Consider the following 9,106-nt stretch of genomic DNA (forward strand, 5'->3'; position numbering starts at 1 on the left):
AATGAATTTTCAGTTTGACAAAGTCAAATTTGAAAACTAATAACATGTGTTAATTTTAACATAATTAAGAGAAAAAAAATAATTTATTTAAATTTTAATATTTTTAAAACACTAAATTAAAGTTCATTAATTGATAATTTCTTCCGTAATCCTAACAATTATTACCTTTTTTTAAAAAAAAATTTATATGAAAAAATAAAAAGTTGATGGAGACTCATAGTGTTGAACTATATAATCCTAAAATTAAAATCTTGGTACTCTTACCTAATATTCACTTGAGGACCTATGAATAATGTCCTTGACCATTGCTCCCTACAATTTCTTCAAAAAACTATGGCAAAGCCATAAGCAAATCCAATCCCATATCATAACATGGTATATTAATAAAATATTATTTGCCTCTTTACCAGGAGCTTTCTTATGGAGGAAGTGGATTGCAGCCTAATTCAAAGAAAGAAAGAGAAGGAAAAGAACAAAAGATTGCTTATTTTATTCCTTTTCCTTTATCTTTTTACCCAACTTAATTAAATAATAGAAATACTAATATTCCCATGATTTATAAAGTTGATATTTTATCTAATTAATTTTTTATACATTAAATATTTGGAAAAGAAATATTATATTTAAATAAATATCTTTTTACCTAATTTAATTAAATAATACGTTTAATTAAACACTCACATAATTATCAACATTTCCTGTGTACTCGATCCAAAACCAATGAATCAAATAATATTTGAACACAGATTCTTTTTTTTTTTTAAAATTAATTTTGTATTATTGATTAATATATGAAAGAACTCTTTTCATATGAAGTAATTAGGTGATCACAAAAAAATAAATAGTCACGATTGGATAACTTATTATTTAACTTCTAAATTTTGATCGATATTACAATTTGATCTATATATTTTTAAAATTAAATTATTTAATTCTTTATTTATGCTTCTATCAAAATCAGAGATTCTTTCATTTAATATTGTTATTAATTTAATTGAAAAGACAAATATATCTTTTATTAATTAAAGGCAATCTACTATTTAGTCGCTGAATTTTGATCAATATTATAATTTAATCCTTATATTTTAAAAATATAACAATTTAGTCCTTGTATTTGATAATTACTGAAATTATTAGAATTTGTTTTTTTGTGTTATTAATTTTTTTTCTTAATAAAATTTTTGCTTGAATACTTTTTATAAAATTGAAAGAATTAATTTATTTGATGACAAATATTTTTAATTAAAGGGAAACATAAGTGAGGGACTAAATCATTTAATTTCTAAAATATAGAGACTAAATCATAATATTAATCAAAATTCAGGGACTAAATAGTAAATTTTCCTCAATTAATGAAGGGTATATCTATCTTTCTAGTTAAACTAATGGCAATATTAAATGAAATGACCTTTGATTTTGATAAAAATTTAAACGAGGGACTAAATCATCGAATTTCCAAAAAAAAAAAGGTCAAACTATAATATCAATCAAAATTTAGAGACCAAATAATAAATTTCTAGTTAGTCACAATGTTCTTCTCAATGAGTGTTTTTATTTGACTTAAGCTCAAATTGAATTAAAATTATATAATTTTAAAGAAGACTCCAGTACAATACTTAAAGCTCATTAATCCACGAAAAAAATTATACTCCCATGCATTGTTTTGGAACAACATTTCACAAATTTAACTAAAAACATTCTATTTTTTTTAGATAAGGTTAATGTTCGTCTTGCTATAAAAATCTATAAATATCAAAAATAAAATCAAGCATGATCTTAAAAAATTATGAAAATATGACTAAAGAAATTATGGTTTTTATTTATAAAGAAAATAAGTTAATCAAGAATTCAAAATAAAAAAAAAATTTTGAATGGAAAATTTTTAATTAATATCCTACTTAATTTATAATTATATATAAATAAATAATTAAATGAAAATAAAAATATTTTAGAATTCTTTTTATCGAATCAGTTAATAATTGTCAATTAATATGATTACGTGAGATTATACTAGGATTAGGACTGGTATCAGTGAAACAAGCGCAAAGCAAGTAACAGCATATACATTTTAATATAATTTATGAAAATAAAACACTTTTGGCCCCTTAGTTTTGTGAAAAAAAAAAAAAATTATTTGGCACTCTCATCTTTAATTTTATCTCATTTGATACCTAAGTCAAATTGTACATAATAAGTCGAATGCAATTTCAAATCGTATGCAGGTCATTTAATTTTTATGTTTTTAAATTAAAATATAAAAATTAATATATATATATATATATATATATATATATATATATATATATATATTTGGACAATTGAAATTTTTTTTATTTTAATCTCTTAGTCATGATTATATAATATTTTTATTTTTGTGATGAGAATGTTAAAAGAATTAGATTCTCTTCTTATTAGATGTTAGATCTAAATTTTTTTCATGGCCCTTTCGGAATTTTTATTATTGTGTTATGTACTGTGCACGATGATTCGACTTTCCTGACCATATAGAGTTAGAATCCGATTCGACCTCCTCGACCATAGGGAGTTAGAATCACTCTAAAGATGACCCTTTCGGATTAGTCTTGCATAGTTAGTGAGATAAAGAATGGATTTTGAATAGTAAAAAATTTCGATTTCAAATGGGATTTATGCATAATTGATTTTATTGGAATTAATCTTTATTTCCATGATTGCTGGAATTACTTTAAATGTCCAGTTGTGATTTGATAAATTGAATTTCTTGCTCAAAGTCATTTTAACCAATGATTTATATTATTGGCAACGAAGATTTTGACTTTTAGAATTTTATTGAATTTCGAGACTTTCAAATTAATTGTTATAATTTTGTCAATGTATATTGTACTATGTTTTAAATTATAGTTGTGCACCACTGAGTTCACCACTCAGCGATAGCTTTGTATGCTGTCGCAGGTGAAAGTAAGGATAGAGCAACCGAGTGAGAATTCCTGTAGCTGCGCCTTGAAGACACATTCAGATCAGCTCCAAGTATATCATAGGTATACCCTTGTATATAAGTTTGATGTATGCATGAAGTTATATATATGTAATTTATTTGAGCAGTTGTACAAAAACTTTTGTAATGTTATTTTAGGTGTATAATTGAAATGAAAATTATTTGCAATATTAATTTTAGTACCTTAATGAATGTAATATTCAATTTCTTCTTGAGTAGGAAATTGATATATGGTTTTCTTTTGATGAGTTTGGCTTTTAAATGAATTGAGATAATTGCTACAAATGATTTATATATTTTTGAGTTGATTGTGTTGAAATGAAGTTTGTTGGAGTTGTATATGAGAAAACATATTAGAAGTGTTTTCCTTTTTAGGTTTGAAGAACTGTTTTCTCAAAATACAGCCGGTACTCCGCCGAAATTTTAAAAATTTTTTTGTAACACCAGATTTTAATCGATGATTTTATTCATGACCAAAATTTCACTTAAAGGCTTTTTAAGAAATATACAATGTTCCCACCACTATTTAATTTCACGAAAATTTTCTTAAAATCCCTTGTAGTATATTAAATGGGTTATCGGTAGGCGAAGTACGGTAATTCATTAGGTGTACTACGGGATCATGTTACATCTTATGGAGGGGTAATGTGTGACATGTTTAGTGGTATCAGAGCAATGGTTTTAAAGTAAATTTTGTACTGTGAATTTGAAATCTTTTTGTCGGTAAATACAACTGCTCAAATGTTTGATACATATAGTATATTTACATCATAAATATGATCTAATGGAGAGAAATCTCCTTGTGTTGGTTGTATAAAAAAAATAGAAAATCCTGTGAAAAGATATGGAAGAGAAGAATAAGACAATAGAACAGTCTGTGACGGCGGAAGTACAAGGTGAGGCCCCAGCCCCTCAGAGAGTCGGAAGCCTGACTTTACTAGCCCCACCTGTACAAATTATTACACAAATGGCCACGCAAATAGCCACTTTCTTTCAACAAATAGCTGATAATCTGTCAGCCCAAGCCCAAGTACAAACCCAACCCCACAAGGGCAACGTGAAATAGAGAAGAGGGAGAAACCTATGAGTCAGAGCTTGAATAGTCATTTGAGAAATAAAGACAAGACATAAAAGAACAATTTCCTTTTAGCAAATGGAGCCAGACAGTGGCCACAAACTGTCCAAAGTGATATGTAAAGTTAAAATCCTGAAATTGAACCTAAAGAAAGATTCTTGAAAAATATTATTGGCTTATCCCTACTAAGTCACTATATACTAAATTACTTGAAATAGGTATGTGGGATCCACTTTCTCACTGTACATTGACATGGAAATTCTGTTATCACCACATGCTAAATCACATGAAATAGTGATATGGGACCCACCCTTTCCACAATACATGGACATGAAGATTTTGTTAGACAATTAATAATGCTTAATTGCTCAAAGTAAACTTAGGCTTATGTATATTGTATGGATCAATTGGTATACCAATTAGGGATTACAGATAGCATTACTGCCTACATGGAAAGTCATGGATTGACAATATATGTTTGATATGATTTTAAAAGACAATGAATATCGGTATCAAGGGGCTTGCAGGGACGGCGATATGTAACGCCTGCAAAGTGCTTTGAAAGGTAACACCCAAGGGCTTGCAGGGACGGCGATACATAATGCCTGCAGGTGCTTTGATAGGTACCCTTAATTGCCACCAAAGACAGAGAAGGGACTTGCAGGGATGGCGATACGTAATGCCTGCAAGTGCTTTGATAGGTTACTTGGGCATAAATATAAGTAATGAGTTTTAAATTTAAATAATTACATGAAGAGACCACTGATATGACTTTAAAAGACAGAGAAGGAAATAAGTGTACAGATAAGATGTTAGAAAACCTAGTCCATGAGGTTATAACGTAGTGACTATGTAATTTTCTCGATGTTTGTATTGTAAGCTGCAGATTGTAGTACCGATATGGGATTATTGTGTAGAGCTACGTGCTTCCTCATGGTATACCAAGATAAGAATGTTTGTAAGTAGTCTTTGATTTGGTACAGAAGAGTACTATTACGGGAAGTAAATATGAAAATTTTAGTTAGAAATTGAAAACTTTAAAACTAACATATCGAAAGGTCACTATTAGTCAGTGACTCGGTTACACTAATGTAAGCTACCGATACGACAGAAATTACTATAAAATTTGAGATTTTAGTATGACTATAAATTAAAAAGAATACCTTGAGGACGAAGATATCCAGACCTCGATATGGAGTCTTATAGTTATTTTGATATTTTTGTCAGAAAGAAATGATTTAGGCATTTGAGACATTTGTGTGAGATAAATGTAGAATACCTAGACGAGGGCAAGTTAACAGGATTGGAGTAAGTAAAGGAGATGGAAGGACTAGTAAGGATTCTAGCATGAGAAATCAAGGAACTAATGAATAAGAGAATTTTATTAGTGGAAACATAAAAGGCAAAGGACACAATGATGGGAGAGTGAGTAAAATTATGAGATAACGATATCAGTTATATGAATCTGATAAATTTCAAGGACGAAATTTTCATTTAGAGGGGAAGAATTGTAACGCCCTCACTTTACGTAGTCCGTACCTTCTGCTGCTTCGGTGACCTAAAGTCAATCCGGGCAAGTCAAGATGTCTGAAACTACACTCCGGTGATAGTGAACAGGCATAAAATGATGAAATAAATAAAAAGAAAATACAAAAAAAATTAAAAAAAAATAAAAGAGAGGAAATGAAACTAGGTTAAACGAGCCAGCACCGTAGCGATGGGTGACCGCACGAGGAAGTTACGGCGCAGGCAATAGCCGACCCCAGGACTACGGGGAACCCTCGAAAATAATTTTCGGAACATAATTAAAGGTCTACTGAGGTGTAATTGACATTGAAAATTTCAAAGAAAAATTAATTAGTATAAATGAAAAATGAAAATTAAAGAAATTGGCGATACAAGGAGTAAATCGGTAGTATCGAAAAATCCGAAATATAACCCGAAAAGGGGCATTTTGGTCAATTGACACCTAGAGTTGACTTTTGACCTAACTATCCATGAAAAATAAGTGATATTATATTTTGAAAATTTAATGAAAAATAAGAAATTTTGCATATAATATAAATAGTGAAAGATTGAGGGCATAATTGCAATTTAAGGGACTTTGGATTAATTAATCTTTTAATCAACATTAGTGCTCCACTAAGTGTGATTTAGTGGACCTATATAAACCAAAAGTGAACAGATTTAACTTCATCTTCCTCATACCTTCACATTGACGAATTCAATTTCTCCATTTTCCTCCATAGCCAGCCAAGCTTCAAGCTCTCATCCACCAAGATCAAGCCATGAAATCTTCAAGGTTCTTTCATTAAAAGTTGTCTATACACCTTGGGGAAGAGATTGGGAACAAGAAAGGAAGGTTTTGGTGAAGATTTGGTCAAGCTTCAAAAGAGGTAAGTGCTCATTTTCCTTACTTGCTTCATTAAAGTTTTAATTGAGGTAATGGGAAGTTAGAATATGGAAGAATTTGAAGAATTTGATGAGTGTTGATAAGTCCCCAAATCGGCAGCCCTCATGTCCATGGGAGTATGAATTATTTCTTCATGTAAATGGTGATTTGAGGTGTTGATTAAAGTGCTTAAATGTATAAGAGCTTAATTACCATGTATATGTGTGAATTGTGCATTGAAAGTGAGGTTAGGAAGTCAATATGGGAGATTGAAGTAGATGTGTAAATTGGATAGCCTTGATGTGCTTAGGAAGGCCTTAAATTCATGTATATTTAATGTTGATTTAAGAACAATGAGATGTATGTTATTGATCTTGGTTAGTTGGATTAAGTTTGAGCAATCGAATTGTTGTTATACATGGATTTGATCAATTAAGTGTGATGGAGAATTACTTGAGTTGAATTTGTATTTGGACATTGATTAAATTGCTGGATATTTGATCACATATATTGTGGCTGGATATTGGTTGTATGAGATTGATATTGGACAATTGACCTAAGTATAAAGTGCATAATGTCCATTAGAATTGCAAAAATTTGTAATGCAAAGTGTGTTAGTAAAAAATAGTGTGTATTTTAGGCACTAAATGGAAATATGTGACCCCAATTGGTATGAGACCAATTGAAAGTGAAATAGGACCTATAATAAACCAATTTTCATGTAGAGGTCATGTCAAAATTCTACCTAAAAAAATGACCTAAAAAGTGACCAAATCCGGATTGCCTAAAATGTGAACCCATAATTTAATCATATGAATAGTAATCAATCTTTTGGCCATAACTCACTCAAAACTGGTCTAAATGACCTGAAATTTATACAGTTGGAAAGCTTAGACATAGGGCTACAACTTTAGTGAAGACCACGAAGCCCAGAAATGCCAATTACTGAGTCAAAATGATCGCCAAAGTTGGGTTACAAAAACTGGCCGAATTGACTTTGACCTAAAAATGGCATAAACTTTGCAATATAAGTGCAACTTGACCAGCATTAGTAAAATGATCACAACTTGGTCCATAGAACTCCAAATGACATGAAACCAATGCCAAAATTTCAATAAGACATAGATCTACAAAATTGATAATTTGACCAAAACCCAAAAATCAAGGGAACTAGGTCAATTAACTTGATTAATTTGGCACACTAAATCTGGAATTGGCACACTTGACCATAAAATCCAGAAAATTCAAATAAGCATATCTCCCACAAGAAGTGTCTAATTTAAATGAGTCATACCAATCTGGAAAGCTAAGAAAGAGACCTAAAACTTTGTTTTAGACAACATCCTCAAATTATAAATGTATAAGGTTAGAATTTTAGATTAAAGCCATTGACCTAATTGAGGACCATGCCAATATAGGACCTTTGAGTCTAAGTTAACAATTTATCTATAAAAAATTCTATAAAACTTGAAAAATGATAAGCAAAATTTTTGGTTGACCCTAAGACATAGGGCAACAATACTTATGAAGAATGTTAGACCTCAATGTGATTACAAATAGTCCAAATAAATTAGTAAATTCATAACCGAAAATGCCTAATAACCGAAAATGCCTAAAAAGGTGTATGTAAGAATGAGTAATGTTTAGGTGTACATGTGATTGTACTTAGACTTTGTAAAATTGAGTTTTAATTGGTGTATTGAGGATAATTGTAATCTGCCCAAAGTGACTTTAAAGTGAAGTGGTATATGGTTTTGGTAATGTACCAAAACATAATTGGTAAGGGAAGTGAACATATAGTAAGGTAAATGTGTCATTGATGTATGTTTAAGCAAAGTAATTAAGGGTAGTATGCAATTTAGCCTATAACTTTAAATGTGTAACCTCAATTGGTATGAGACCAATTGGCGGTGAAACTAGGCACAAAATGTGCCAACTTTCATTAAGAAAGCATACCAAAATTATGCTTGCAAGGTGACATGAAAAATGACCAATTCGGATTAAGTGCAAGTGAGGCCTGAAAACTGACCATTTGGGCAACAGTTAGTGTTTAGGCCATAACTCACTCAAAATAGGTCCAATTGACCTGAAATTTTAACTATGAATAGTTAAGACCCATACCTACAAGTCTTATGAAGACACCAAAGCCCAGAAATGACCATAAGTAAGTCAAACAGCTTGCACAAGTTCGGGTCCAAAAACTGGCCGAACCAAAGTTGACCAAATTGACCTAAAATTGACTTAATTTGATGCCATTTGACCAGCAATAGTATAATGACCATAACTTGGTCTACTTAACTCAGAATGACCTAAAATTTTGCCCCGCATTCCGTAAGACATAGATCTACAAGTTTGTAGTTTTGGCCGAAACCCGGAAACCGAGGGAACTAGGTCGTTCGGCTAGGTCAAACTAGTATCCCGGAATCCAGCAAGTTGCATTAAAATGCACTAAACAAGGAAATGAGTTTGGTAAAACGTACCAACCCTAAAACCCTATCGAATGTGACATATTAATGACACTAAAACCTAATTTACCTAAGATGCATTGAGGTTCGGTATATTAGGTGATTGAGCAAATAATAGCCTTCAGTGAATTACTTATCGAACATTATCGTTAGAGACAGTTTAATTTAGTACTGAAACACTTCAAATTGTGTTTCTCAGT

Source organism: Hevea brasiliensis, chromosome 18 (genome assembly GCF_030052815.1).
Source record: "Hevea brasiliensis isolate MT/VB/25A 57/8 chromosome 18, ASM3005281v1, whole genome shotgun sequence".
NCBI classification, from domain to species: domain Eukaryota; kingdom Viridiplantae; phylum Streptophyta; class Magnoliopsida; order Malpighiales; family Euphorbiaceae; genus Hevea; species Hevea brasiliensis.